General features: G+C 39.1%; 1 protein-coding gene and 1 long non-coding RNA gene across 4 annotated transcripts in view; one reads left to right on the forward strand and one right to left on the reverse strand.

Moving 5' to 3' along the window:
• LOC139140850 (uncharacterized) overlaps positions 1 to 16686 on the reverse strand; it is a 54201-nt gene extending 37515 nt beyond the window's left edge. The window contains exons 1-2 of the long non-coding RNA XR_011554078.1: positions 16517 to 16686; positions 6654 to 7030 (exon numbers count right to left, since the gene is read on the reverse strand). This is a non-coding gene — a long non-coding RNA (uncharacterized lncRNA). The remainder of the gene's footprint in view (positions 1 to 6653; positions 7031 to 16516) is intronic.
• LOC139140849 (twist-related protein 2-like) overlaps positions 1 to 22747 on the forward strand; it is a 59699-nt gene that overhangs the window by 20716 nt on the left and 16236 nt on the right. Inside the window, exon 1 of one of the 3 annotated variants that reach the window (XM_070710300.1) lies at positions 5113 to 5328. The exons of the other annotated variants lie outside the window; for them this stretch is intronic. The gene's annotated coding sequence lies outside the window, so the exon portion shown is untranslated. Of the gene's footprint in view, positions 1 to 5112; positions 5329 to 22747 lie in introns of those variants that run through there. 3 annotated transcript variants of the gene reach the window in all.

Genomic DNA, 22747 nt, shown 5'->3' on the forward strand with positions numbered 1-22747 from the left:
TCAATAAATAGTTACGTGTTTATTGTTAACTATTCCGAGTCCAGCTGTCTTCTCAGTGACGTCCGATATTAAAGAACCTCCCCCCACAACAACACACGCATACCTCAATGTAGTTTTGTACATGCACATGCAAAATCTAAGAAATTGTCACTGGCGACCCGGTTGATAGAAAGATCTCTCGTCGATTACATTTAAAACGGCCTATTTCTTTCAATATTGGTAAAAACTTGAAGTGAGATGATGGAAGTTAGTGTACCCCTCTAAGGTCCTCGGCAAATAACGAAAGGCCTGGGTACAATGGCAGCTAAAAGAATGAAAGGGAGAATACACAATGCAAAGAATTTGTGAACAATACCCTGTGAAATGACGAGTCCTTCAAGCGCTCACAACAGTCAACAACTCTAGTAGTACGAGACTCTAATAGCAAATAGTTCGGTGGCAAATGCACACAACACATTAAGGTTCTTTAGATGCAGATCTGTGTGTCTCCTTCGCAGTGAAATCAAACGGATCTTTCACAAGTCAGTCTACTAAATTTAAGAAATGCGATCACTCACGATCTTCAAAGTGGCCTGTTTTTTAATCTGCACGCGTTTCTGGCACCAACCTACGAAAGCGAAATAATATCGAATCGTGCGATTCTGTCACTTTTTGCCGACACACAATTGCAAAAGTGCGTGTTTGGCCGAACTGTTTGCCAATACGCCGGTCTGGGCTAATAACACCAAACGCCATTTTACAATAGTATTGCATAAATGCCACCGATGCGTGGATCAACGTTGTTGTCTCGGGCTTATCCGAAGTTTACGAATCTTAACGATCCATGACAACCAGGAAAACAAACAGCAATATAAGTTTGCTGACTGGCACAAAAAGTGTACAAGTTCGGTCTAATTGCATTGTACGGCCGGTTTGTTGGCATTAAATAGGTTTCAAGCTGCGAATATCGTCTTCACACACCTATATTCAGTCTCGAGTGATATATATCTTGTTGAAATCTGTATGCCCAAAATCAACTGTAAATCCATGACCTTGATATGCGTGTCAATTTATTTGGTGATAAAATCCAGAGTGGCTTACTGACACTATTTGATCGCATTTGTCTTGCAACGATCCATTAATTACACATACGAGGGATAGCAGTTTCATCGCAAAGACAATATACTTTGATCGACATACGCAATATCAAAACATGGCCGCAGGGGCCTTTTGCACAATTAATTTATGGCCATTGACCATAACCCAGATACAATTAGATCTATGGGTTTCGCATTTGTAGATGGAATACTGTGACGAATTATTTCTGTGGGCTTTTCTTTCTACGATCTTCGAAAGCAGAAAAAAACTTACAAGATGTGGAATACATGCGCCGCAGTGGGGGCGCATTACTTGCACATAAATAGAAAAACTACATAGCCGTTGAAATCGTTTTATGTTAAAGGTGACGAGAAGCATGGTTGGATTAACAGCTTGTGAATAATACTGATCAAACGATGACTCTTTCAAATCTCTACACTGTTAACAGGGTAAATTCCCACGTATCTTGACAAGTTGTCGTAGTTTCCAGGGTTCAGAGGTTAAGTAACTGTTATACGACAGTCATACTCTATCGGTGCGAATATTTAATGACAAAAAATTCCGCAGAGTGAATTCCACGGGCTAGACGCGCAAACTAAAAACGCTCTTTGGTCTTGCTTAGCCTGTGAAAACACGCAACGGAACTTCATTTCCTATCCGGGATATCACGCCGAAACGTCCAGATCAACCAATTTATTTAAATGTACAGGTGCGTCCGACTTATTTCGCAGAAGTCAAGGGGTATTGGAATTCATACCAAACATCGATGGCAACCGACGCAGAGAAAACAATGTAGTTGCGACGTGGTCTATTTCCAGCGTGCGACCAGTGGAGGCACGCTGCGTCGTACGAAGTGATTCCGGAGTACAAACAGGAACAAAATCACAGTGTAACAAAAACTAGTTTGGATAGCAGTACAGCGTGGATTAATACGTCATCAGTGGGATTATCTAGAAGTTTGCCGAATCTTACCGATCCATGACGACTTGAAATCGCAAATATGAAACGGCCGTCTCTGATATAAAACTGTACTTGGAGAATAAGAGCGGGGACAACGGCGGTCGCTGGCCGCATTCTTTTCAATCTACGATTGTTGTACATCATCGTGCTGACAATATCGCCCAGGTATACCTCCAAACGAATGTCACCGGAATTGAAACGAACTAGCCAACTTAGGTCAACGTGCACGCCACGAATTCAAAAAACTACGACATCATTATCAGGTCAATTCATTTCATGATTTGATCTAATATGGCAGGCTTACCATCATGCTTTGCTAGCTTCATTTCCTGTTCAAACCAATTATTAAGACATACCGTGGCTAATTTATTAATTAAACTAATTTATTGATGATGCTAAGTATAATAATTTGGAGCTAATTTTTCCTCGGGCGCTGCTAAAAACACTCTATTTTGATCGAGGTAGGGGTTCATCTAACACTGAGACTGCAGCTAGATAGTCCTATTACACATTGTCATTTCATAAGCCCTAGTGAGTGATCACGGGAGCTAACATGAATATTAACGAAAATCCAACTTTCTGCTGGTGAAAATTAACCCTTAGACCTTGTGTGCCATAGTGATCGTAGGGTACACACAGCGCCGACGATCTATATCGCTAATTATATTGAAGTCAAAGATTTATATCTCATAAGTGATAGCATTAACTTTTCCGTGATTTACGGCAAAGCTCTTGTGTTCTTGATTTAGAGTAATAGGCGAGTGAAAAAAAAATACAGAAAATGTATAAATGTTATTCTTTTAAATATTGTGTACATAACAACTGTGAGGTAGTGTAAATTGGTAATTAGTAGTTTAGCAAACTACGTTGCCCGGGGTAGATATGCAACGTTTTGACCATTTGCAACAGATACGTAAGTTGGTGCACAACGAAATTGACACACATACTGTAATCGACCCCTAGGGATTGCATCGTCATTTAAATGTGTACTGTATCGGCTCGTTAAATCTCGTAGTGGCAGTTTTTAAAAATGCGACAGCACTCTTGTTTGTACCTCGTGATGAATAGAGTTAAGGTTTTTTACATCCAGAATCCGGGATATGGATATGAATATTGACGTGATCCCCGATAATCTGAATAATGTATGATCAACAAACACAGATGTACACTTTCTAGGCGACCAAAAACTTGGCCATAGCAAAGAAAGCCAGTTACGGCATCTGCATTGCTTGCAAGAAAGTATTCCTCTTAAATCCAGGAAGGGAATCGCACATGACAGTGAATGAATCTCAAAAGGTTTACAAAATGCGCCTGATTAATTTGCCATGTTCGTCACTGGCAAGGTGAAATGAAGTAGCTGTACATGTTTGCAATTTTCATCGAGACTTTGGAAGTATCAGGGATGGACCATTAGATATTGGGAGAGGTGGTCAAAAAAACAAAAAATTCAAAGCAAAAAGGTTAGGGAAAAAAATCTTCAGACTAGTTTGCAAAATAAAAAAAATCAGACAACGCGAAAAAATAATAAATCTGACAGTTTACTTTGAAAAATATTAGCACATCACGACTTACTTAGGAAAGAAACGCAAAATTTACAATTGTAAAATAATATTCACAATTTGATTGTGACCACCCCACCTCCCAAAATCTAATGGTCCGGCCCTAAGCTTTGGAATGAATCAGTATTCTGAGCCCCTCTCCACGCCGATCGAAGTAGTTTGCAAATACAGCACATATTAAAGGGGCAGTCTTCGATCCCTCGTTTTCGCATGAGTGGTTATTAACATCGACTGTTTACGTGATTTTAGTCATTTGATCTCCTCTGAAAGTTGTGCACAGTTACTCAATTTGATAAAGCTAATAAAAACTTGCCCCCATTTAAAGCGGGACTGTCGACCTGTGCAATGACAATCACCATGATGTGTGTCGCAGTCGTTCGTGATGTAGTGGAGAGCTGTGGCCGATTTTCTGCTGGCGGTCACGTGCTTGATAAAAACTGTTACTGCACGGTACGATGTGAATCAACCAAAGTTCAGTGGTTTACTTAGCGGGGTTATCAGACTGCACTACGGTCAGAATATTGCACTGTGTGCCATTTCTTCTTTCCCGCCAAGACCGTCATTCAGCAATATTAGGTCAATTATTTGCATATCACCGTATACTTTTTCATCTACTAGATGCCGTTACAGTGTATTTTTCACTGGCTATAATTTTATCCTCCGAATGTCGGACTAGAACAATTTTAGTAACCCTTTTCAGGAAATAGTTTGCTCAGAATTCTTGACAATGACCGTCGGTAGGATAAAGTGTTGTCTTCCGAGCCGTTGGAAATGTTTTTTCCTGTTGCGCATGATCGATGGACCATCACCTGAACTGTTTTAGATGAAATCTGAATAGACTAGGAAATTTCAGTATGCGCCCTTGCTATTTAGCACAGACCTTTGACGGAACCGACATCGGAGGGAATTATATATTAACTATTTTCAAAAAAGTTGAGCTCGTAAAGCTCTTTGTGGATCAAATACCCTAATTTGTGCTCTAAACAGACACCTTGAAGCTCGTGTATAAACGAGTAAAATTGACATATCGCAAAAATTGCCATGCTACAACACAGGGTATTGCGTCTCAACAGATTATTAGATCACAGCGTATTGTTGACAGTTAACACACCTGTACAACATAATCCACCATAAAGTAATCAGACTGAAATTGATTTACCTCTGTTGGAATGTTCATAGTAAGGCTTGAACATCTCGGCTGCTTTAGTCGGTTCATTTTCAATAGAAATTTACACTGCTGGCATGCCTCTACTCGAAACTGACACACAGTACTGTGTGTCAGTGCTCGTCGGAGCTCTTTCATGGGTCCTGTTGCTATCCGGCGACCGGACACTCTAGTCTGGTGTACCTTATCTGTAATGTCATTGAATAGGTCAATTACGTATTCAATAATGCCATTACACACACACTATAGTCCAAATATTGCCGCCGAACCACTGATAAAGTCGTCCATTGACTGTAATTGTGCGTGATTCTTATGAGCGAATTATCCAACTAGGGGCAACGAGGTCAGCTTGCCCAAAGTCTGTGAACACTGTACGACAAGTATTCGATGTCTGGTTGTTGAGAAATCGCATTTAAGTGCAATATTCACGGCAGTTTATCGCTACCATGTGTTTTTTTCGGGAACATTAGAGCCATGCTCAGGAGTGTTTGGCTATCTGGCAGTTGGCGACCGCTGTGTTGGACGAGTTCGAAAAGGGGTGCACCTTTCTGTTCCTTCCTAACTGACGTGAGTCTTCGTTATACTACTTTGGTTTTTGTTTGTTCATTTTTCGCACGACGCCATGTTGCTCAGGTGTGAATCGTCACACGAAATGCATAATTCAGGAGTCTAAAAATTTCAGATCCCAGTTTATTCTAGAGAATGAACTTGAATATTACCACGACAAAACTACTTCAGTAAAAAACGTACGTTTTGTAAGCTATATAGAGAAACATGTTCTCAACTTCCGTTCTCAAGATGATTGTCTGAAACTCAAGGGTTTCTACAGGCCACAACATTATGCCATGCGGTGCCCTGAATCCACTGAACAGTATAGCTGTACCTAGCTATAGATGACATAGTTTAAATTTTTGTCGGCATTTCATTCGCTCAGCGCTTTTTGAAGCCCTAGCCACAAATTAACACTGTCTAAACTGCGGAAGCAATCTCCGTATTAAAATGTCCAATCTTAAGCATGCACGATTTATAAAAGTTTCAAACGGCCTTTGTTTTGTAAACACCAAGTTGGAAGTGTCTTTCCTCATATTAGTTCTTATAATATGTAGTTTACTTGTCATATCTTCGTTACTGGTCCCACTAAATCTCAGATTTTGGGAATGGTCCCGTCGACAAGTATGATATTGGTTTCTGACGAAGACAAATTGATTTATTGGATTTTTAATATTCATAAAATTATCATATGACTGTTGTATATATTGCTACTAGGAGACATTATGCCTGATAGGTGTTTGAAACACTGCATCAATAGCCACAATAGCCAGTATCAAAGGTATCTTGCTGATCCTTTTGGTGACAAATTGAACGCTCGAAATTGGCTTGATATATATATTTCCGAATCGAATATCCCTGGCAAAAGCTTATTCTTAGACTATTTGTCTGTCTGCATGTGTGTATTAATGGATGTATGGATGGATGTATTATTTTGTGCATGTATACAAACACATACATGCTTACATACATACATACATACATACATACATACATACATACATACATACATACATACATACATACATACATACATACATACATACATACATACATACATACATACATACATACATACATACATACATATTATATTTATGTGTAGAGTATGTATATGTGTATACGTGTGCATATATACGGTTATATACTTAATAACATTTTGACATGTATGCCTAAACAAGTATACTATTTTTAGGCAAAAGAAACATAAGTGCCAATACTCATATAAAAATATGGATTATTGACAGCAAACTGGAATCAATGAATACATCTTTCATGATAATTGACAAAACCATCACGCCTGCCTTATGCTTTGAAGGGGTATTTGTTCGCGTTTTTCTTACCTCTAAATTGTTCTCATGATCTGCTAGTGTTACATGTAGTTGATACTCCAGCAATGGCGCTGAAACATAAATTATGGACAACAGGTGTATTTGTTAGATATTCTGGACTGTTTTGATGGCCGCCGGGTTTTCCACGACTTCACATTCGAACATGTCGTTTGGTCACCTGCTCATCCAGCTTTCGAGTTGCGTGCGGCGCTATTTGACTGGATTGTTTTTGTTTGGTATGCACGTGGCAAAGCGAAATATCATCTCACATTGTAATTCGCATTGTAATTAGGCAGTCACAAACTGTTAGGCAGATGCTTGCGATGTTATTAGTCTGTATTTTGACCAACTTTTTTTTCAATAACCCAGAGACATCCAGGAGAATATGTCTGAAAAAAAGACAAATCAACGGAAAAGATCTGAGTCAGATATCGGTCTCAAAAGCCATTACAATTGTATCAAATCAGTTGGTAATATTTTGAAAATTATGTTAAGTGGCCCATGCCCGTGTCATGGTCACGTCTACTGTATAATGACTGCATAAAAATCACATTTTCGGGACTTTTTCACATTCTATGACCTGTAGAAATAAACTCTGCCATTGCGTGTATAGTAAAAATGAATCACAAATTGTGGTTTGTTTAAAAGGTGTGAAATTAACGCGCAAATGATCTTATTTTTGTGGCACCATTTTGCTATGTTTGCTGAGCAGGGCCGCCATATTGAAAATGAACAGAAGGTCACTCAGTTTGTCCTAAAATGGGAGAAATTTTCATCGCGAATGTGTTGCATTTTCACAAACTGTTACAGCTTCCATGCACTTGTAGAAGTTCACTGATCGTCACTCTCTTTCTTCGATAAATAACCGTGTAATATTTCATGGTTTTCAAAATTGTAATAGACGTCATGGCACGAGCTAGATTTGAATAGACCATGAGCATAACATAGATCCTGACACCGAACTGGTTTTTCTGAACACAGCGGATATGAATTTAGCGAGCGGGAAATTAGATTTGACATGGCCACTGCGAGGGAATCCGAACTCAACTGAATGATGATCCCGGTAATTATGAAATGTGCACGGGGAGGGGAATGAGATTAGAAAAATATGCGGTTGTCCGTCTGATTGCCATCATGTACTAGCAAAGATATTGGCCACCAGGGGCAAGCCTGTGGTCTGAATTTGTAAATCAGTTCTAAACATGTGTATTTCCTTTGCTAACACGGCCTGCATTCTACTACAGTCCTGTTTCGGTTGGACTTACACTATTCAAAATCCAATGGAACATAGATACTAACAGGCGCTTCGTTGATGTTCAGTGAAGTACTTCGTATAAGGCGTGTAAGGGTATGACCCGATTGGGTTGCTTCGTCAAGCTACAGGAAAGGCGTAGTAATTGAATGCGAGAAGTGGGTGTGAAGACATTTGGTCTTCTTTCCACCGGTAGCATTTCTTTCAGTTACGGTGTTGGAAAAATTGTAGTATAACCGTGAACTATTACCTAGGGTTCGGATGCACTTGTTAATATTGAGAGATCAGAATTTATATCGAACCGCGACGCTCCTAATCATGGCAGCGAGGAGACCAGATCATTGTTAATCGTAACGAAATCAACGGCGGTCTTCGCATGAGAGACGTTGACGCTGGTATTTCGATTTAGGTCTGATTGCTTCGTAACCGCAGTACCTTACATTTCCCGCCAGGTCCATCGGTGCAGGGGTTGCTGGAAATCCTAGAGCACAAAATCCTCTTCACAGGCAAAGTCACTTGTACACAATCAGCATTCAGGAGTGTGTGTGCACACGATATAGTTCCATCGGTGCAGTGCATGATCAGGCAGTCGCCGCGCGAACCGGGGCAACTGCCGACGCTGTACTCCCTTACGATAAAAACCTTAGATACAGGCTGTGCGGGAAATAGAGAAAGTGGTATTCTAAGTGGGCAGCAGATAGAGGCCAAATACGAGCAAGTAGTGGCGGAGGAAATAAATTTGACAATGTCCAGACATCCGTTTTTGGGGTAATATAGAGTTATGAGGGAGAATCGACGATGAATCACAGTGCGTCATGTATGTGGCCACTCGTTTTAAGCCGTAACATTACTGTAGTACGTTGTGAGATCGCTCCTACGCTCATCTATCTGTGTGTATTTCGTATAATATTTGCAAATCAACTTTAGAAATACCAAGCTGCCCGCAATGCTATCTGGGGCTAAGACAGTTTTAAACCAACGAAAACCACGTGTTACTACAAGGAGAATTACTTTGTGTTATTTTGAAAAGAGAAATTCGCTGTTTGCTGCAGGGACACTCGATAGTCAGCGGTTGGGCATGGTACAATTACAGTTTGTACGGGTAGCTTATGATAATGAAACGTTGCAAGTAAAAGTTTACTAATAAAAATACTTAAATTTAGGATTTTGCGTATTTAGCATGTTGTTTTGTGTCTTAAAAGAGCAAAGGCATCGACTGAAACCAGCAAACAAGATACTAAACTACAGATGTAATAGGAAACTATATTGGTGTTGGTTTAATACAAGGATCAGTAGGGGAATGGCTGTGGTGATTTTTACCGTCATTATAATCTCTTTTCTATGATAATCTCATTGAATTTATATTTAGGACATTGTGTTTATTTCGCTTTGTAAACAATGTGAAACTTCTTCCCAAAGGATTTTCAACCAATTCGCCCAGGTTAACCGTTGCTTACTTTCAACTCAGAGTCTGTGAAATGACGTCTTGGTGCAAATGCTCGTTTACTGAAAGCTGTTACACTCACTGCAACTTGCACGCGTACAGTATAACAAACACCGTTGTACAGTAGAGTCAGTAAAATTGACGATAGAAGCGATTTTGGGGATTTTTATATGCATTTTTGACATCGGGCATCCTCAAGCGCAATTCTGCCTGTTGCAGCATATGTTTTGAAACCCTGGCCGTGTATGAGCAAGGGATACTCTCTTTAAACATTCACGTTTTTATTAGAATTACTTTTAGACCGGACTTGAATGTGTTCCGACGATAGCATTAAATGCGTATTGTTTTATACGGCAAATACCTGGATTGTTAACATGCCTCAAAAATATGGAAAAAAACTAATTATTGAACGCCAGAGGTAGTGTCCTTTGAAGAATGAAGTTAACATTCTTTCGTGGGGTGGCAGCAAATCACGATACAAATATGATAATTGTCAAATTTGGCAGCCACCTCTGCCCTATACTGATGAATTCATTCCAGGAATTTAAATGAAAAACTGTGAAGCTGTTACGAACCGAAGTCGCTATTTTTGTTGTAAAAAAGGCTTATATCATGATCTGATATTCGTGACTTTATTTGATATTTCCCTTCACTCCTTTGGCCTAATGTAGTGAGAATAAGGAACAGGTCTGTTTACTAGTACTACCGGGAAAAGCCGATAATCCGATCAGGAATTGAGAATTTCCATCTGACGTCATTAGCTAATTTGAATTGAAGGCTGCCACTCAGACCAACCAGTGTAATTGCATGATTCCTGTTTATTTTATAAAGGGGATTCCCACCTTACTAAACCAACAATGGCAACGAAAACTAATAATATTGATTCAATAATATTTGGACATAAAAGATATAATTGTGTATTTCATTTCAAAGGGATAAAATCACAGTAATGTTAATCGCTTTCACTAAATTTTGGCTATATTTTTCATCACGTTGGCCACTCTTTTTTTCTGATGAATGTCGTCTTTTCCCCGTTATATGGATGATGTACATGACCTGTGAGACGAAATTTCGGGGTTTTTTTATTTTTCGGTTTACTTCTCGACCGAAATCAAGTTCTCCAAAATGTGAAGTGGCTATTTCGTTGTTTCCACAAGCTGGGAGGATGACCTGCCCTTCAAATGTGACACTAAAAAGCTTTAGCCACAGAACAGCATCGTGTATACCTCTTAAACTGCAACACCCTCAAACTTCCTAGATGGCCGTTCAACTGACCGCATGTTTTTCCTCGTTAACTCTGACGGTGCAATGCTATGCTACTTGTACCATAAGTGAAGGAGGCCTGTTGGACTCAAAGGAAACCCTTCTCAGTTCTTGACGTATAGATATAATTTTGAGAGCAAATGCGATAGTTCTATGATCGGCTCAGTTAAGGTGGAACTGCTCAAAAAATATGACAGGTCGTTTTGATGTACCACAGTCCGGCCAAACTACAGAGTTTATACATGCGTCGTTTTGGGTCATATTCATTATCTTCCCGTTGATTAGATTTATTAAAACTCGTGTCAGACTATTAAACTTCATTAACCAGAATCCAAATTACCCTGCGCATGAAAATTAAAATTTTGTAAAAGTTGTTTCCCTCGGGGTGTATTTAAGCACGATTGCTGTCACAAGTCACGGTGTCTGAGGTTTCTCACCTGCTCCAGCTAAGTGACAACGCTCGCCACGAACTTGAAATCAATGTTTTTCGCCGAGCCAGCCTAGAAATGGTTCTGACATACGGATCAAAAGCGAGTGGGAGAGGACGGCTGGAAGGCAGATCACTGGTGCTTTAATCACAGAAACGCAGTGGGTATCAATTTGTGACATGTTTTCGTTCAATTTAATCCCCGTTGACTAGGCCGTCAAATCAGCGACCTCTTTCGCATTTTCCCACACTTCAGGAGCGACGAACGCTCACCAACGAAGTTCTGCCGACGCCGGCCCGGGTTGGTGGGGACCTTCTCCGCCGCAAAAACTATGTGAAATATTCCAGGGGTGGACGACATTCGCGGGTTTCCTGCGAGCTCAGCAATCTAAATTGTTGTATTAGAATGCCAAAATGTTTAGACGTGTAGTTCGGTTGCGTGGTAACTTTGGGGCCCGGCGTTAATTTACGCGGAATCTCTATACTAAGGTGTTCTTCAACTGCAAAATTTACTCACAATCGTGACTTTTTAATGAATAAATCAATAAAAAGGTCGCTGTAATGTTTGAAATCCCATGATGTAAACTGCGCCGTTAAATAACTTTTGTAATACGTTCTGATTTGCAAGTTCCGGACAGGAGGGTGTTTGTAGGGAAAAACATCTTATTATGAAACGGATCCGGTCTTAAGCATACTTGTCGTGTTTCAGTGCCAGGGACATGGCCTAAGCTGCGCCACTTGAAAAGACCCCACTGAGCCGTGATATTAGATACCAAGGTATAGAAATGAACCATTCAAAATAAACAAATTTACTTCTTAAGTCGACTACCACTGCTGAAAACCATTGTGGTTGGGAAAGGGTCAAATGAAGTCTCGCCTTCGTTTCTGGTACTACTTGTCAGCGATAAACACTCATGCCTGTTCAACTCATTCTGTCATGTTCTACTTCTTTAGATCATAGCCAAGTTGTTTTCTAATCTTTCGAAGATATTCTGGTTTGTTTTCACTTATAATAATTAGACATTTGTAATTTTAAAAAAAGTCTTGCGTTGCCATACGGTGTCATTAAGTCTTCACAGGACTATCTCGCCAAAGCCATGTTTTCCCCAATCTTGTCCATATCAGTAAGCGGGGTTGTAAGGAAGGAAGGAAGGAAGAGAACAGGAGGAAATTAAACGAGCATTGTTGCATGAATAGGGGAATATGGTAAGAATCGATTCTACGGCGTTTTTGAGATAAACGGGATTAAAGATGGACGTATAGCTAAACACTCTGATTAGTCCATGCCTGTGTGTAGGTACATACAGATTCATTGAATTTCGTCCATTCGTCTTCACATGTATTTTAGTGCCTGTCTCTCTTTATTTTAGGCTCTTTATTTTTTGTGTATCAGACAATGTTTCATCAGTCTGAAAGAGTCAATGATGTTTCATCATTTTGATAAAAGTCCATGATAATAATTGGAAAAATACAGTTTAAGGGTTTGAGGGATGTGACAGGGTAGCAAAACAATGGAAATAAACGACAGAATGTATATATATATATATATATATATATATATATATATATATATATATATATATATATATATATATATATATATATATATATATATATATATATATATATTAAACAGAGAGAGACTGAACAGGCTGAAAGGTCCACTGTACAACAGTACCAAAAGAGCAAAAGCCAAACAAAGGTTTTTGGCTTTTTATGTAAAGTGAAAAAGTACAAAGCGCTGGATACAACGCGAAGAAACCATAGAAACCGTCACAAAATAGAATTTTGAGAAGGAAGAGGCATGGGCAATGACAGGTACAGGGTCGGTACGGGAGTTGGGGAGGGTATCCGTACCTGTAAGGTTTTTTCAATGTTGTGATTCATTCACCAGTAAGTGTTAGTCATTGAAAAAGCTAAAAGGTATTAAGGAAGTTTAAAAATTAAGACCTTGGTCACCGCATGTCAGGTGAGGCCATAAATTGACAACAAAACAAAACTAAACAAAACAGAGTCTGACAGAGTGCCTAAAATTGCACAGATGGCCCATTCAGTCAATAAGAATAATATACCAAGGTATGCCATCATGCTAGAATAATGACAGAATAACGAGGGCCGGGGTGAAGAATTATCAATTAAAGCATAACAAGACACAAGGTGAACGGGTTAACCCACCTGATAAGTAAATGTGTTTATTTTGCAATTGTGTCGATTTCGCCCCAGACATAGTGGCACCACTATTTCTGTGACAAATGTCAATTTCCATGGCAATTAATCCCCCAAATCCGGGGGGATTAGTGTTCGGTGACTTTGCTCATAATGAAATATCAATTATGGGAAGTTTTTGGGGTGATATAAATTTTGAGGTCGTACCCTGACGGGAACATTTTATCGGTTGTTTATTCTCAGCGTGGGAAAACAAAATCGAAAAGGAACCCTGGGATTAGCTTCTTCGTTTGTTTTTTTAAATCCCTCCGTCCGAAACTGCCTTCGCTATTTGTCGGTGTCCAACCGATAAATCATGACAGAGGGTAAGATCAATTGCACGGCCAAATATGGAAGTCCACTCATGACAAATCCTGTTGGTTTTTCGCTCAAGTGTCGACCTCAGTTACTCCGACACCGAGTTAATAATTTTCAAATTTGCCTTGACAGTTTATGCAACTACATGACTGCTTCAAATACGTCAAAAGTCACAGGCACTCTGTACATACTTATACAAGAGTTATATTACGTGATGTACTAGTAACTTATTCCGTTACAACCAGTTTTGACCAGAAAACTGAGAAAGAGCAGTGCGTATATTGCACAACTAAACAGTGAACACATACGTGTACACAAGTACCATTTGCTTGTAGTAGAATTGTACAAAGAAGAAAAGGCGATTGAAACAAGGCCGGGCAGATCCAGCTTGATACTGAAGTGGACGAGAGCAAAAATATTTTCTGAAATACCATCTGCTCCAGAATACAAGTAAAGAGATGTTTTCCCGTCATAATTTGTCTTGGTCCAGTCTTCGACATAAACCATTTCTTTTAGGTTCTGCAAACCCCTCAGTTATTGGCGGATAAATTCAAAACAGTATTTGCTTCGAACAGAAAGATCCCTCACATGTAAATGTCTTGATAACCGGAAACACAATTACATGCTAAGTTTTTAAATCCACTTGGCCTACTAGAAGACACGTGAGTCTCGTGTATTCTTCATGTGACTGTGAATTTGGAAAAACTCGGTATTGTGAAAGAAATACGGCAGGGCAACCTAGATTCAAAGAGAAATGTGTCATATGTTTTGAAGATATCAGGTAGCGATGTAATTACGTGTTGGTTATTGCTGCTTTACGCAGACAAAATGTCGGTCCCTTGCGTGTCACTCCAGCCCTAGCCAGAGGTCTAGAATAACAAACATTTGATATTAACAGGCCTTGGTGTGCTTGAATATGAGGCTATTACATTTATACTTTTTTGCCAAGCTTTTGATAGAGAATAGTGAACATGTTTACTCTACATTGATTTTTTTAATTGGACAATTAGGGTTCGGACTGTCCCTTAGCTTAGACCTATGATAGGATGTAGGGTCCTATCAAAATGATTTCAATACAGAATAAATTGATGGATACGAAATTTTTAAATGTAAAGTTTCAAAATTTGTGACAAAGATCCGCATTGCATATATACAAATGCAATGTGTTTTATCGGTGACATGAATTTTTTAGAAGGCATTTTACTACTAGTATCCATCTAAAAGTTCCAATAAGCCAGCCATTTTACTGCCATTTCTTCTAAGATGCCCCAAGCAGTTGGTCTTGAATACCGGCGATGACATGTCGATATCAGGCTTTGACTTGGGCAAGGTTGTACTCTTTTTTATGTCAAAGAAATAAGTATCCTTTCACGAAGAAGACAATGTTTTAGAAAAGAAATTAGACAATACATTGTTCAAAACCGAAGTAGTAGGATTTCTGTCACTTCTTCAATACTGTTCACAGCTCTTCAAATAATGATCGCCCACTCGGTGCTTTTATAAGGAATTCTGCGACTGGCTTACTCGAGTCCACTTCCAGTGTCTGTTCTTGCTGTGAAGTCAACATAGCCGCGGTTAATGTTTCAACTGTGTGGGAAAGTATAGGAATGTAGATTACAATGTTTTCTGTGTTTATATATTAGCACGAGTAGCTCCACAGAAAGAAAACTGAGAGACAAGTGTATTTCAGATTGGTGTCTACTCCTGCGCGATACACGGGTATTGCACTGTTTGGCAGCGTTCTGTTTTGTGAACTCACGCCGCGGAGCTAACCAGGTCTGTCTGCTCGACCTCGTACTCGCGCTGTCTGGTCAACGGCAGAGAGTACTAGTATTAGAACTTTCTTTTCGGGCGCACTGGAGGGGAGGAGGAGCGACAAATGGAATAGGCAACCCAGTTTTATGCGATGTGAAATGAAATCACATACTACTTGTAACTTTCACATTGATTCAAAGACTTGAGGAAATAATCTGTCACCAGTGTACACATGTGACTGTCCTAGTGTCAGTGCACTTCTCGCGGTGACCAGGATCACTCTACGACTGTTACATGTCAAGGTATCTATGGTGAAAGCTATTATCGTTCAGTTCGGGATAAGGAATGAAATCGAACTCTCAAAGCGTAAGAGTTAATTTCGGAGATTACAGCCTCTATAATCAACACGTCTGCCGAACCCGTAAGTTTTTCAATAAGAGAACTGCCGTTGCTAAGGGACGGCGACGTTCTCCCCTTCGATAGATCACAGCTTGCGCGAGACAAAACGCTTGCGTAAAACTAACAGCAACAATGCAAGGGAAAAAGTTGTTGTATTCAAGTATAGATTTTGAAATTGACAAGAGGGCTTACGCTTGTCAATTTCTGAACGACAAGCAGATTTATACTCACATTGTGTCTTTTTTCAAGAATAACTCGATTCGAGTTCTTTCGTTGAAATATTGAGTGGGAAACAGAAGAACATTACTCTGTCATAAAACGATTTCAGAATTAAAAAATCAGTGTTCATTCACTTGAGCAGTGTCAGACCTGAGCAAAGACATTTTCTGTAAATTCGACATGTAGATGTGTGCGGAATTTCAAAGAAATGCCAGGCATGCAATATGCGTATGGCAAAAATAATCACGCATAAAATGACTATGTAAGGGTAAAAACAAATACCGTAAATGTATTGGAATTTTCTAATTTGGGGTATTACTCCTCCCAAACTGGCTCGGTAAGTACATTTCTGCCCTGAGAAATTTTTTCCCCCGAGGTTAGTGACTATGGTATTAGCGGCAGTGCCGATACGAGCGGGCTGACTGAACCTAACACCTGTGTGTTGACTTTATTGAACGGTGTAAACTCGCCTTGTTAATTATGATTTTGAGAGTTGCGGCAGCTACTACACATCCTGACAACTGTGGACATTCTTTCGCCTTTATGTACAAATGTCCAACACGAATGATTTTTAATATTAAGGAAAAACTCACCTTTGACACCGATCAACATTCTTTGATCATTATCTCTCGCGAACCGTGCCATTAACAAGAAAGTTGCCGTCCCTTAATTTTGTGCTTCTTTCAATATTTTGCTCTGTTTGTTAACAACAGTCTTATGTACACCTCCTTGAGCACTGAACGCTTGGCATTAACGGCTTATAAGGCAATTGCTCGTCGTATTCATTATGCTCCCGCTATTCTCAGTATTATAGTTCGTTCATACAGGCAAAAATTGAAACGTTTCAGCGACTTTATTTGTGATTTGTAAACACAGGGGATTAATAGTTTGGGTCCGCTCGTGTCCATACTCACAAAATTAAGCCATTGTTTTGATATTTAAGACGTCTTAATGCGCCCTCTCGAGTTCAAAAGGTGTGTATGGCCAAGCATACTGTGGATAAACTCACAAACTCACAACCTCGCTTCAAACAAATTACGGTATCAAAAAACCACCAACGGAAGACTTAATAGAAATGCTTTCACTAATTCTAAAACACAACAGTTTTGAATTTAACAAGCGATACTTCCGTCAAACCCGCGGCTGCAGCATGGGATCGAATGCGTCGCCGGAAATCGCCGACATTGCTTTTCATGAACTTGAAAAGAAAATAATCGTAAACAACAACAACAACATTCACTTCTGGAAAAGATTCAGAGATGATGTCTTTGCAATCTTTCTGGGAACACAAACCGAACTCACTAATTTCATTCAAAAAATCAACACAATGCACCCAACGTTTAAGTTTTCATACAAAAACTCAACACAAGAAATTACATTCCTAGATGTAGTAGTTTTCAAAGGTGCAAGATACAACAAAGAAAATATCCTCGACATCAAAACACATACTAAACCAACAGACACATTCCAATTTCTACATAGAGAATCGTGTCACCCGACAGCAACATTTAATGGCTTTATCAAAGGTGAAATCCTTTGATACGCTCGCACTTGTAACAACAATGACGACTTCACTAAAAAAGTCGCTCTCTTTAGAAATAAACTACTCGACAGAGAATACACAAACAACGAAATTACGAATATAACAGACAAAATAAACCACAGTATTCGTAATACACTAACAAACCGTACAATTACACGTAAAGAAACATCAAACAAACTCATCTTCAGTACAACATACAGCCCTACATAAAAACAAAAGATCTTAAAGCAATTCTTTTGAAACATTGGGCCGAACTGGAGAAGGACTCAACTCTAAGGAATCTATTTCCAGAATCACCAATCATTGCCTACAAGAGAAACAAAAACCTAAAAGACACACTAGTCAAAACAAAATTCACAGAAGTGGAGAAACAAAAAACAAACAAACCAGACCACCAAATGGACTCACAACGAGACCCAAACATTGATATTCTTGCCTCGCTATTCGATGAGTAAGATCACTAAAACACATTAAAATAATTTTTCACAAACCAAACAAAGGAAAGAATCTACATTGCGACTGATGAGAAACCACACTCGGGTTTCGAAACGCTAGCGTCAAGGGGCCACTCTATCAACTTTGTAACACCATAGGTCCGGCTGCGTCTCGCCATAAGCTTTCCCCACACAAACAAAACATTACCGTACACACTAATCCAAACTTCCCTACAAATATCCGAGGCGAAACAAACATTTTTTATTAACACAAACAATCGGATAAGAATGTAGGAACACATTTTTGAAACGAACCAAACACAAACTCGACACAAAAACATTTTGGATAGTTAGGTGGGGAGCCTCTTTCACACTTTATACATTCGAAATTAGCAAGCTTATCTCGTCGTCGGACCAGTTATTACCACGAGATGTAGTACTGTGTTCGGCAGCCATTGCGAAAGTGAATATGTATGTTGGTTGTTGTTTGTTTTATGTTACAAATACCTGTCGCGTGAGGGCGTTTGAAACGCCTCTGAAGCGTCTCAGTCTGTCCATACAGCGATTTGCGGATAGAGTTAATCCCTACAACGGCTCAGGTCGGCCGACTGAACCGTCTCAAATCTGAAACGCTTCAGAACCACTTCGGAGTGTCCATACATGACTTTTTGTGCCAGTATTGGCCCAGAACCGTTTCAGAGACGTTTCAATGGCCTGTGTATGAACGGCATATTATTGTGAAATTAAACAAAACAAGCCTTTAAAAAGAAAATCCTCTTAAACCGTGTAAACAGTTCCTTCACAACTTAAACCGTGTAAACAGTTCCTTCACAACTTAAACCATGTAAACAGTTCCTTCACAAACCTTGAGGAAGTGTCATACAGTCACACATACATACATACATACATACATACATACATACATACATACATACATACATACATACATACATACATACATACATACATACATACATACATACATACATACATACATACATACATACATACATACACTCATAAATACATAATATTCGTGTCTGAAACTTCAGTCTGTTCACTTTGAATAGTGTGCCTTTCGTTTTATTCAGATATAATAAATACAATGTTAACACTTAAAAACATTGAGGCTATATCTTTATTGGAAGTCTTAACCCTTCAACTGTCCACAAGATTAAGTAGAAAACAACTAAGGAAGGGCGCTTAGTAGTAAAAGCTATTTTTAAATTTTGACAGTACTCAGGAAATAGTTAAAAATCGAATTTTCAGTGGGTTTCTACATATCCTGAGGCAGATCCTTTGGTAAATAATGGTTATGAAACACTCACAGCTGTGTTCCCGAATAGTTAGGTTTACGTGACAATATATTTGCACTAACGGTAGTTTCGTGAATTTGGAATGTTCTCCATGTTCCTGTGCCATCAACTCATTTCGGTAACATTGCGAACGTTTAAGGAATGGCCAGGAACTATACAGATGTTACACATCAAGTCCAAGTTCAGTGTTATTCAAAATTACTGTGACTGCCCTGTCATCGAATGACTTGCTTTCATTTTTTTTTTCAAATTTACATTATTTCAAAAGCCCTATATTCTATGGTATTAACCTGGTTGTGGGCATCGTCCGGTCATGAAAACGAGCACTTGCTTTTGTCGATAAAGAGAATAATTTTCTGCGTTCTATGTGATATAAACATGTTTGTTGGCTTTCTGGACAAGATTGTGAAGTTCAAAAAGCCGTGAACTTTATGAATTTACGATTGAGAGGCTATTTCTCCTCAGGTAGAAAATTCGGACTCTCAAAGTTTTACAATGCTTTGTTGATATGTTCTTGTAAGGACTCAATTTGAATCTTACGGAGCAATATAGTTTTCGCTGCCTTGGTTTTGTGAAAATTGAAATTATAACTTTCCTAGTGGAGTTAACATTGGGATTGTGGCCATTTTGAATTTAAAATGTCGGCAAATCTTAGGTAGTTTGTTTCTCTGATATCACAATTTACATGGTTGAAAAAGATTGAAAGTTTGCTTTTGAAAAAATTGAGCGAAGAGTAAAAACCTTTCAGTTTCTAGGTGCATACTACCTTAACCTTTCCTTTTACATGGTTTGGCCCAAACCCATTGTTACCAATGTTAAGTGTGGACCAGTTCAAAGATAATTGGGGGTGAAGAGTACTGTTTCGAGGGTGTGAAGCCTCTCTTCTCAACAGAGGGGGACGTTGCTTGATTTGAGAGAGACAGTGTCAGAGCAAGATGTCCACGTGCATCGATAATATATGGCGCTTAAGATAGTGTTATACATGGCTGTTACCTGGCACGGTTTCTTGATTTATGACTTAAATAATGAAGGTTTTTATTATATAGGCAACATTTTAAGGGAAGGTATACAGAACTTACAGTCCTTAATTTCCTCATGATTGGGATCGAAACAACACTATCCGTTATGATCACACGCTGCTCGTTCCCCTTTTTTAATTCAGAAGATTACAAGATTTGAAACAAAACTTGCACCATTGCAGGTGTGAACGTTTCAGTAATGAATACGCAACTGCGTGACTATTTGAAATAAAAGTGGGCAGACACTAAGAACTGTGATGTGTAGAGATTGCTGTACAGCAGCAAAAGGTAAACGACGTGTACAGAATTAGTCACAAGGCCAGTGGGCCAAAAATACTCCACACGCAATATACACCATGTTAAGCACCTCACTCGAAAAAAAACACGCTCGAACATGTTGTTGAGCAAACACGAAATACAATCACCTGACTGTATCCTTGGCCTTCCGGAAACACTTATTTTTTTCTGTGGTTAGCACCTTTCAGATGGCGGGGACACGTACCATAACCTTGTGATTCTGTCCACTTGTGTGATAAGAGGGGAGGTTTTCTAGAGACTTTTCGTTTAAACCTTCAACGGAAAAGTCTAGCAATTTACCGAACATAAATCACAAATGCCTGTATTGTGCTGCTCAGTCTCTGTCACACTTTGGCAGCCTGATATTGAAACTATTGTTTGTATGCTTTGTCTATGGGCAAACGTTTATTACCCATCTTATAAATTTTGAAAAAAAAACTCAGTACATATTCTTCCTCTTCTCCCTACTGTATGAAGAAATACTGCGTATTGTCCTTGCAGTCACAGGCAATGCTCTTGTGGACATTATCCATTCAAATCCGAGATAAAACTCACTTTTCAATAATCACATTGGACATGACCTACAAATAGGATGTGTTACACGTTGAACACCAGATCTTTCAACATTATTTGGATGTAACGAGAAATTGTGCCTTTACTAGCAGAAAAAAACAGGAAACGGCATCAAAAGTCACAACTATAGTGGAGCTTTATTTTAAGTCTAGATTATCCGATGCATAATCCTTCCTACCTTGACTGTAACCAACGCCTTCCTATCTGTATATGCTTCTCATCCGCAAAATGACGACATTACAAAGTAGCCTCGGCTCTCAAAATTCGCCCAACTTCACCTGAAAGAGACAAAACACAGGATTTTACAAACTGGCCAGTAACAATTAAAGAGTACTTTAAAATTGATATGGAAATATCTAGTTTTCATTTCTAAAGTCTGCAGAAATCATATTGAAATGCCCAGAGTTCAATGTGTCCACAGAGTGTGCATTGACGAATGTTATTGTTGATAAACAAATTTCAGACTAGACTCAAATAAATATGTGGACATGAAAATCGCATATTGCTGTCACAACATTTATTGGCGTAAATAACAAATTGTATTTCTGCACGCTGTAGAAGAAAGCGCACTCATATATGTGTAGTAAACTTTCGGGCATATACACATCAAAGCAATGATGGCACCAGTTCACTTGACTTCATACTGAACAGTATTTGATCTACGTGTATTCCACGAGAGACAAAATAAGTCGGTATCTGCAGTCTGTAGATATAGTAAAGCAATATACGATTGGGACAGATAAGAAATATCTGTGTCTTCAAGAACGATTAGACCGCAGATAGCAGAAACATTATCTGTTCTTCTGACGGTATTTCCAATGGCAACATACTAATAGGTCAAAAAGTTTGCATACTAATTAGGGGCTCTATCACGAAACAAACTATGGCTACTAAACTTAAGTTAATTAAACAAGTCCGTGGACATAGACATATCCATGAAAAAATAAATGCCGATGAAGCCATTATTTAGTAAGGGATGAGCCAATATATCTTAAGAGGTGTGGTTCCAAAATTTGCTGACTTATTGTCATCAGATTTTGTGTACATACATAGTCCCCCCCCCCCCGAGAATTAACGATGTTTCAGCAGACATTTATATGAATACTTTCTTTTCAAAAATCTGCATGGCCGCAAAAACAGTCAACAGTATTTTCGTGCAGTTATTATTTGATTTTTGCCACCCCTCCCAAGATCTAATGGTCGGCCCCTAAGATTCTGGTATGACTATTCCTACAGTTCACCAAATTTCTTAAACTCGACTCAATGTCAGTGAAATGTTTCATAGGAACAAACGGCGCCAACGCACATCTCGGTCGGTATGATAGCATTTAAAGGGATATTGTCACTGTACAAATGCGACGCCCAAGTGATTTGAAACCTGCAAATTCGACTCATCGCAAATGATCGATGGCTTTTTAAAACTTAATGATTAGAATTTCGTGTCGATGATCCTCACTGACGTGATCCAGCCAGTAATTGAATGGATGACGTTCGTTAGAATTACCAGACATAGAGAAAACTACCCCGCAAAAAGGACTGTACATTCTGAAGACAAAGACTGACCAAAACTGTCGGGGGTCAATCCCCGGGATTGAACGTCTCCCCTTTAACTTTTGCAGTATAACACTTTAGGGCCATAGAT

This window comes from Ptychodera flava, chromosome 9, assembly GCF_041260155.1.
Source record: "Ptychodera flava strain L36383 chromosome 9, AS_Pfla_20210202, whole genome shotgun sequence".
NCBI classification, from domain to species: Eukaryota; Metazoa; Hemichordata; class Enteropneusta; family Ptychoderidae; genus Ptychodera; species Ptychodera flava.